Source organism: Sapajus apella, unplaced genomic scaffold, assembly GCF_009761245.1.
Source record: "Sapajus apella isolate SASKATOON/1434 unplaced genomic scaffold, GSC_monkey_1.0 scaffold6, whole genome shotgun sequence".
NCBI lineage: Eukaryota > Metazoa > Chordata > Mammalia > Primates > Cebidae > Sapajus > Sapajus apella.
In genome coordinates this window covers 47,986,498-47,996,924 of record NW_022436946.1, presented here as the reverse complement: position 1 = coordinate 47,996,924, position 10,427 = coordinate 47,986,498, and positions in this window count along the sequence as shown.

Genomic DNA, 10,427 nt, shown 5'->3' with positions numbered 1-10,427 from the left:
AAGAGCACACCTCTGACTTTTCAACCCAGCATCTAATAATATATAGGAGAAGGAAACTGAAGGAGGACCTGGGCATTTCCCACAGTGGCAGAATAAGACACCCGAAAATTTGTTGAAGTTCTATGTTGATCTATATTTATATACACTTGACATTGTATTATATTAAATAGCCATACATACTCATTATAACATAAAATAGCACATCAACTTTCTTGTTAGTTATAACTGTAACATACCCCCATATTCATCTGGCTAAACAGACCATAGTTCCAGAAGCATGGCTTAAAATTTTGTCTCTCGTCCTTGCTGGTTTCATGACCTTAGTCAAGTTAGTTACCATATCTGATTCTCTGTATCCTGCATAGAAAAAAAGAGAGAAAGGACACTTTAGAAGTTTGCTCTAAGTATTTTTTTTTCTTTTTTTTCCCCATTTATTTATTTTATTGCATTTTAGGTTTTGGGGTATATGTGAAGAACATGCAAGATTGCTCTAAGTATTAAGTGAGAGAATGTGTCCAACACTTACTAAACCCTCAATACATTGTGCTATACAAGTTGTCAAAATTGGTATTTTAATCAATTGTAATAATAGTCACCTCTAGGAGAAGACCTCTTAGAAGAGCAGAGTGCCTCTGAATGCTAAATTTAATGTTCCCTGCTCACAAGCAGATGCAAAGCTGGAAAGAGTGATGGCAGGCAAACCCCCATGGGTAGCATTTTAATGATACAATGTCCACATAGTAGGCTACTTAGTCAATATGATACCTAACTTCTGCCTTTGCCGTGAATGGTCCTTCTTCTACCCTTCCTTCCTTATTTGAGGTTCTCAGATATCCTTCTTCTAATGCCCTTGAAAATGTTGAGATTCTCCTTTAACTAAAATTGAGTTCATTTTTGGTTTCTATTATTGCTGTTCTCATCTTAGGCATAATGTCAAAAAATAATTTCGGAGTTTTTTTTTTTTTTTTTTTTTTTTTTCCTGAGACTAGCAAAAGCACATGTAGTGCTTGCATTACTTTGTTGCTTTATAGAGGCAGGATCTTTACCTCAAATCCTTCTCCCCAGTCCCTGACCACAGAGTCAGGAAGGACACAAGCAACCTTTATTAGGACCTTTCAGAAAGCCTCAGTTGCCATTACCTGGGGCATGTCACCAGATTCTGATCATTGCCCTTTGAGTAAAGATCAAAATGAAAACATAACGCTAGGGCAACTTTTCAGCATAGATCAAAATGATGAGGATGTGTTACCCTGGAAATAAAAGTCAGAATAAGTGGGGAATGGCTATAATGAATGTGGAATTTCTCAGAAAAATCAAGAATAGGAAAATCAGAGGGCAACCCTTCTTTGAAGCAGCTTTAATGATAGAGTTTTAAAACAAATAAAACATCTTTTTTATCCATATTTTGTCTGTTTTCCTTTGCATTTTTACCTAACACAGAATGGCTGAGGGGACTTGTGAGTATATCTACCACCTTAGTGATCTTCATATTTGTAAATTTTTACATTTTTTATACTAAAAAATAAATATTCATCCAAAGTAACATGGTGCTCATTCACAAGGCAATTTGGATTTTAGATATTTAACTATTTTCTCTTGGCTTCAGCAATTTCTTCTGTACCTAGTGAAAGATTTCAATGTATCTGACTGCAGAGTGAAGGAAGTTTGCAAGGATTGATGGGTACAGTCAACATCTACCACATCTAATTTTAGGTTGAATATTAGAGTCCTTGGTTCAGAAGAAGCCAGACCTGGCAGCTATCACCTATGTTAGTTTAATTGGACTGCCATAACAAAATATCATAGACCGGGTGTCTTAAACAAAAGACATTTATTTTCACAGTTCTTGACACTGAAAGTCTGAGATCAGGGTTGCAAGTGGGGTAGGTTCTGGTGAGGGCTCTCCTCCTGGCTTGCAGATGGCTACCTTCTCAAGGTTTCCTCACATGGCAGAGAAAGAGATTGAGCAAGCCCTCTGGTGTCTCTTCTCATAAGGACATTAATTCCATTATGAGGGCCTCAGCCTCATGAGCTCATCTAAACCTAATTATTTCCTGAGGGCCCCATCTCCAAATACCATAGCACTGGGGGTCAGGGCTTCAACATATAAATTGGGGAGTAGGAAGACACAATTCAGCTCATAATGTCACACAACTCTAGGTTCAATCTTGTCTCATTATTTTTAAATTTGGGCCTGGCCCTGGACAACAAGGCCAGCTTTGGCTCCTTTTTGATTGATGTTCTGGGCCATTACTAAAGTAGTCTTGCTGGTAATTCCACTCTAACTTTTGTGATACCATTTTTTTAACAGACTTCATTTCAGAGCAGTTTTAGGTTAACAGCAAAATTGAGAGGAAGGTAGAGAGAGTTCCCATATACTTCCTGTACCCAACCACATACACATAGCTTCACCTCCCCTGCTATCAATTTCTTGCATCAGAATGGTACATTTGTTACAATTGTTGAGCCTACACTGAAACATTATCACTTAAAGTCCATAGGTTCCATTAGGGTCAATGCTTGATTTTGTATGTTGGATGGGTTTTGACAAATGTATGAAGACATGTATCCACTATTATAGTATCACACAGAGTAGTTTCACTGCCATAAGAATCTTCTGTGCTCCTTCTTTTCATCCCTCTCTGCCTCCTAACCCCTGACAATCACTAATCTCTTTACTGTCTCCCTAGTTTTGCTTTTTCCAGAATGTCATATAGTTGAAATCTTGCAGTCGATAGCCTTTCAGATCTAATGGCTTTTTTTCACTTAGTAATATGCATTTAAGATTTCTCCATGTCTTTTCATGATTTGGTAACTTATTTCCTTTTTCCACTAAGCATGGTATCATCTTTATCTGAATTCCTGCTTTTGACTCCAAGTCTCTTGGTGCCTAAGTTTGGCTCCACATGCTGTCTATTTAAATGTCTAAGTCTCCCATCTCTGCTGCTTAGGTTTTAATCTTCAGCTTCTGGACCTTGAGTTCTGGCTGACCTCCTTCTCAGATGCATTCCTCTCTCATCTTAGATCTGTGTTCCTTTATATTGCATAGCTTATTATCTCATTTGAAACTGCCTTTTGTGTCAGTCCCCAGCTTCTACTCAACTCTACATGTTTTGCTTGGCTTTCTCTTCAGTGATATGCAATCTTTCCCTGAGCCCTAGAATAGCTGTTGACGGGCAGGGAGCAGGAGTAGTGCTGTAGAAGTATTAATGTGTATGTTTCTTGCTAACTTAAACCTGTTCTAACAGTATACTAGAATCTTGGTCCTAACAAGAGAATTCTGCAATGGCAACATGAATACTATTTTAAAAATCACACACACACACACACACACACACACACACACACCCCTAACAAAACATTAACATAGTAATTGAGATGAATTATTAAAATATATTTTTTCTTATTTTCTTTTCAAAATGGAATTGGCATTGAAAATACTTGAAATTTATCAATTAAGACTGTTGTTTTTATAAGCGAAATGATTCTCACTTAAAATGTATTACTCTCCCTTCTGCTCCTCCTGCAGCCTGCCAACCTTGAGGTTAAATAGGTGGAAAATCCAAATAATGGAGAGGAATGTTGTTAGCTTCATGGATGTTCAGTGTAGCCAGGTAGAGAGAATCTGACAGTCAAATCTTGACTCAACATCACTAATATGATCCAGGCTTATTTGGTTCAGCTCTTTTATCACTATATATAACTGTGTTTTCTTTTCTCATAGAGAAATAAAGTGGTATGATTCAGAAAGAACTCTGTTAAAAGCATTGGAACATTAACCTTTCTTGGTTTCTCTCTCCTGATATAAATGACATAATTGTATATTGTGTTTGAATCCACGTGGGAAGTCTGAAGGGATGTTGTGAGAATTCATCTGCAAGTTTTTAAACCTCTGTGAAATTATGAAAAAGCACTATATTGGGAAACTCTGCAACAATAACAAAACACTGTTGTTTTACTTTAGCAGATGTAAATAAAATGGATGGGAGAGCCAGGCTTGACAAAACACAGTGATGGGTCAGGAAGAGGAGATGGTTGTAACCTTTGGTATCTAAAAGACTCTTTTTGCACACTCTTTAATGAGAATGGAGACAATGCTAGGAATTATTAATGTATGTCATAATTATGTTCAACCACATTCAAAATGACCTGTTCTTGACCCATATCTGAGAACAATTTGGTGGTTGTTTCCTTTCTGATGGAATGGTTGAAACCTCTTTTGTTTCTCTTTAAGTGAATGGCTAAATTCATCATTATAGAACTACAGATGATTTAATGTAACATGAAATGAATAAAAAATGAACCTAATCCCACCTTGATTGCTGTCAGCATTTTAATAGTAGAAATGTCTTTTTATGCCTGGCATTGGACAAGATCTGAGGGAGAAAAGGCTTAGAATGCAAGGCTGAAGAAGCATCATGCTGTCTGTCCCCGGGGAGAAAAGAAATCTGTCCTCATTTTGAAATAGCTCTTGGCTATGGCTCAGAAACACTCAATGGGCAGCTTTAGAAATTGTAGCACTTTCTTTGACAAAAAGAAAAACCACTGTATGTCTGTGTACTGTTAAGGAGATAGAGGAGTTTAAGAAGTAGATACAGAAAGTATTATGTATAAGCATCCATATTATGAAATATTCTTGTTTTTTATTGGAAAAAAATATGCATTCTTCCCTAAATCTTATTTTTAACATTTTTGGAAAGTTTCTGATTTTCATTATTTTGTTCTATCTTCCAATCGTGTTTGAATTCTGCAATGAGTATAAAAGATGTATTTATATAGATTAATACGCATTCAAGAAAACTTTCACTACAGTCATAATTTTTGTTTTCATTAGTATTCTGCAGTCTTTAAAGATCTCTCTAGCTAAGGTGGATAGTCCTTATTTTGCAGTGTAAGTGAGCTGAAACACATGTCTCCTGGTTTTATCAATTATGTCTTCTTTTCCCACACTCGATGGTCTAATCTTAGATTTCCCTCACCTTTATATTGCAGGCAATGGAAACTGCCAAACTTAAAATCAGTTTTGAACTTGAAGAGTTTACATAGGGTCAGTGGACTTGGAAATTAGGATTATTTTCTGTTTAAAAATATTTCAGCTAGGAAACAAAAATCAACAATTATTTGTTGTCTGTTTGAAGCAGCATAAGAAAACTGACATATAAATGAGACATTTCAACAATATTCTGAGGTAAAGCCCTGAAAATTAGCTTACTCTTAAACTGTTTCAGAGTTGTCCTTCTGGAACAAAACAATTTTTATAGAAAAGAGGGGAACACTATTTTGAATATTTCTTGATGGTATTGATTTGAACACCAAACATATAGTCAAAATATGTATATACGCAGCCAGAAGAGCACCTGTCTAAGTCAATAGATTTAATTTTTAAAATGTTATTTTTTGTTATCAGAGTCATTACCAGGGACTGTGTGGAGGAAAAAAAAATGCTTAATAACCACCAAGTAGCCTGAGGATCTGAAGACGCTTCAACTCACTCTTCATTTTTTTTTTTTTTTGAGATTGTTTTAGGAGGGTCAAGTTATATAAAATGTGCAAAATATCTAATAGATTATTGGCATATAACAGTTATTCAGTAAAAATATTTTTCTTTTTCATATTCAAAAGGTCATAAAGACTCAGAAAAAAAATTAATACTTTGAGTTATCTCTTTTACCTTTTCTCCTCTCATTTGATTTTGTGAGAGAAAGGTGAATATGGATCACCTATCAGAGCCTTAAACAGTCACACATGAGTAATCTTGGGGAAGAAGAAAAATAATTAGGCTATAGGGATGTCTCAGTAATTTCGCTTTGGTGACAGTAAAGGGGTCAATGAACTGCTAGAAGATGCACTAAAAACCTTGGCCCTTCTGTGTGCAATTGGGTGGAATTGCTGTCTTCGGGAATTGTTTAAGGACCAGCAACACAGAAGTTTTCCTCCAGCAGTTTGTCATCTGCAGTGATAACTATTCCTTTTGTTTAACCATTAAGTTCTATTTCTGAAATACAATAAAAAAAAAAAACAGGTTTAAATTTCCTAAGTCACAGAAATATTTTTGTAATATTTTAACTAAAAATTATGAATGGACACAAAAACATAGGGTAAACATCATGTTTGTGACTACACTTGTTATATTTTGCATAGTACTTATGGGATAATAATTCTTTATCAACAAATATTTGTTTCCAACTTATTCTCTGCCAGGCCCTGGGAATAGAGTGCTGAATAAGAAAATCATAACCCCCTTGTAAGGGTTTATATTCCAGTGAAGCAGGTAGTGATACATGATAAGAAGGAAATGAAACAAGGTAACATGATGAAGTGTAGCAAGTGGTGATGAATGGCCAGGGAAGCCATCCTGGAGAAAGTAACAATGGAACTAAGACCTGAAAGATTAGAATAACTCAACTACATGGAGATCTATCATGAGAGCACTCTCAACAAAGGGAGCAGGAGATTTAGCATAGAGAACACATGAACGCAAAAGATTGTGAGGCTGGAAGAAGCGTGACATATTCAGAGAGAAGGAATAAGACCCAGTGTATCTATAGTATTGTGAGAGAGGGTGAGATTGGTAAGAAATGAAGTTAGAAAGGACAGGTGCGGTGGCTCACATCTGTAATCCTAGCACTCTGGGGGGCTGAGGCGGGCAGACCACCTGAGGTCAGGAGTTCAAGACCAGTCTGATCAACATGAAGAAACCCTATCTCTAGTAAAAATACAAAATTAATCAGTCAAAGTGGCCCATGCTTGTAATCTCACCTACTGAGGCAAGATAATTGCTTGAACCCAGGAGGCAGAGGTTGTAGTGAGCCAAGATCTCACCACTGCATTCCAGCCTGGGCAACAAGAGTGAAACTCCGTCTCAAAACAAACAAACAAGCAAAAAGAAAAGAAATGAAGTTAGAGAGTTGAGTAGCCTTTGTAGAATCATTTTAAAAAGTTAAGCAGTTACAAAAATTCATTGAATGGGGCAAGTATCAGACGGTTTTAGGCAGAAAGATGTAATAATGGAAGATCACTTGACGCTACATGGAGAATGAATCACAGGGGGCAAGAGCAAACACAAGAATACAATTTAATATGTTATGGCAGTGGCATAGGTCGAGATAATAGTGACATGGGCCAAGGTCATCATGATAAACACGGCAAGATAGGAAGATTTTTGATATATTTTGGAGGAATAGCTAGAAGGATTTGATGATGAATTGTCTGTGGGTGTAGTAGTGAGACAAATAAAATAATCATGAGTGACTCAGAGTTTTGACATGGACAATGGCGTAGATGTTGCAGCTGCTTACTAATATAGGGTAGACCGAAAGTAAAAGTTTGGTATATAGCTGTAGTTCTGCTTGGAACATAGTCCTATTAGACTTCAAATGAAACTGAGTATAAAAGCTAGAGCTTGTGAGAGAGGTAAAAACTGGAAATAGGTCTTTAGCATATAGATGGTATTTAAAAGCAATGACTCTAAATTAGTTCACTTGGGAGTACAAAAGATCTAAAACTGGATCACTCCAACAATTAGACATCAGCAAACAGAGAAAAAGCCTGCAAAGGAGATTGAAAAGGAACAACAGAAAGGTGTGATACAACAAATGTGACAATAGTAATTATAAAAGCATTTCAAAAAAGTGAAGTTGGTCTACAGATGTGAAATGCGCTTGATGAGTCTAGAAGGTAAAAACACAAACAGGAACAAAGGATTTAGCAACACACAGGAGGCTGGTGATCTTGGCAAGAACAGTGTTGGTGAAATAGAGGAGATAGATGCTCAAGTGTCATGTGTGAAAAAATGAGGTAGGAATATAGAAACAAGGTCAGAGGACTCAAGAACTTTTACTTTGAAGATGAGTAAAGTGGGGCTGTAGCTGAAGAGTGACGTGGAATGGAAACTTCCTTATTTTCTTAAAAGAGATGCTAAATGACAGGATTAGACTGCTTGAGGATGTGAGAGAGTATAGAATCCAGAACAGAAGTTCAAAAGAGAAAGCAGGGTCATGTCATCTTTTGGAAGATCAAATATACATGTCTCATGATGTAAGACTAGGTGTCAAAAGGACAATGCATTTGCCTTGGGCCAGATGATACACAATACAACAGGAATTTGTTTCCTTACAGTTTTGGAGGCCAAAAGTCCAAAATCAAGTTGTTGGCAAATTGGCTCCATCTGGGGGCTCTAAGAGAAAAAATGTCTAAACTTCTCTTAGCTTCTGGTGGTTTCTGGCAGCCCTGATGTTCTCTGATTTGTAGATGCATCATTCCTATCCCTATCCCTATTCCACCTTCACACAGCATTCCTCCTATATTTGCCAGTGTCTAAATTTTCCTCTTATTATAAGGACACAAGTTATATTGGGTTTACAGCTCACCTAATTTAGTATGCCCTCTTCTTAACTTGATTACATCAGCATAGATTCTTTTTCCAAATAAGATCTCATTCACATTCATAGGTTCTAAATAGACAAGAACATTGGGGAGACACTCATTATTCAGCCCCATAAAGCCCAGTTGTTTAATTTTCTCTAGAAATGTTTAGCTGCTTGGGTCCAAATACTGAGTAAGTGCATGATTGAGTTTAACCAAAGAATGTTTATAAAAAATATTATAGTATTGCATTTTTAAGCTATCCTTAGGCACAAAGTGATTAAATTAGTATTTTCAGTAGTTTTGCTAAGTGAACAAAACATCACTTCTTTTGTAGGAAGATTTATTTTTAAGTTAGATTATGTGTTTTGTATGTTTCTGATGACTTTGCATGAGGTTAAAAGCAAAGAGCTATATATCTTCTGTAGCTTAGCTCTTTATTTTAGCTGTGTTTTATCATCAAGTTTGCAGTGAAAGTCCAGAGGCCTCAGTTCTACCCATGTTCTATCAGTGGCTATAATGTGATACTTTTTCTCCCAAGAAATAGTCACTTTTGTAAATTACAGGGACTTCACAGATTTCAAAATAAATTCCTGCTTCAGATTTTACAAGTGAGAAAACGAAAGCATAAGAGAATTAACTGACTTACGAAAGATATTGCATTTAAATACATGTTCAGTTAATGGAACTTTTAGTCTGGTGGTGTTTTTTGCTATGCCATAAAATTGTTCTGTACTTTTTCTTCATTTATAAAATGAGGATAATATATATATATCTTGATGCATTTTAATTATACATATAAAATGAGGAGAAATAAGTGAAAAATATTTGTAACTTCTAGATTCTACCCCCTTATAGCTGAGACTAACTTCCATGATTCTCACTTTTGACAATTGGAGCCCAATACCTAATTTCTTTATTGTAGTGTTACAAATATAGTAAAGTGCATATAAATATAAAACCTATGCACTGTTTTAAATGAGTGAATATTGAAACATATTGTAGAAATTACTATATTTCTTCTGATTTATCCACCAAAATATCAGTTTCTAATTATATATTATTACTTTCCATATTATACATTATTTTATCCTATTTTCCTAATTATATATGTATCTAGTTTTGTAGAAATAGCTCTAAAACTATCAATCTGTTGCCTTAGAAGAGTAAACGAAGCATCAGGGACAGCGTGTTTGACTACATTTCTAGTTTGTAAACAAGTCGTGGTTGGATAACTCTGTTCATGAAGTGGAAATGTGGTCAACAAACCCTTAGTCCCTACAGTCCACAGAGAAGGCTAAATCTGCTTCTGATTTTTATGTGATCAACTACATAAAATATTGATGCAGTTAAGTGATGCATTGCAATTGTCCGTCTCTATGTACTCAAATTTAATATGTGTTTACAAAGAGATGCTGATCTGGAAGCAGATTGAAACAGTTATGTATTAAAAGTTTGTTAGGACAACAGATTGCAAAATAAAAGTTTATTTTCTGATTTTCACACTTTTCATTATCATACAGAGTATGGGCCTACATTTTTATTCTAGCTTCCTGTCTGTTCATTTTCCTCTCATTTTAAATTTATTGCCTCATCCATTAATTTGCAGAATTAAAAACCATAACCGAATTCCATTACCTCTGTTGTGTGCTCTCCAACAGTGCACATCCACACCAGGCCATAGCAGCATTGATCCAGCAGCCCGTGTGATCCTTCCATATGAAGGAATGTGAAATGCAGGTGGATAGCAGAGTGTCCATATCCTTAATGAATGTCAGCCCTTGAAGCTGAGCTTACTTGCAATAAAAGATTTGAAAACTTTTCTAATTAGAGTCAGTACATTAAATTAGATGAAGAAAATCTATTGACACCCTGGTCAGTTTCTAAAGGCTCTCCATAGTAGCTTTCTACAACATGGATGATCCCCCCAGGAAAAGCTTTTTAAGGAAACAGTCTTAATTCTGTAACAAAATGACTTATTATATGGTGAACTGAATCAATCAAAATTTGCTCAGAATGTAGATCTCAAATGTTCTCATCACCCACCCCCCAAAAAAAGAAGA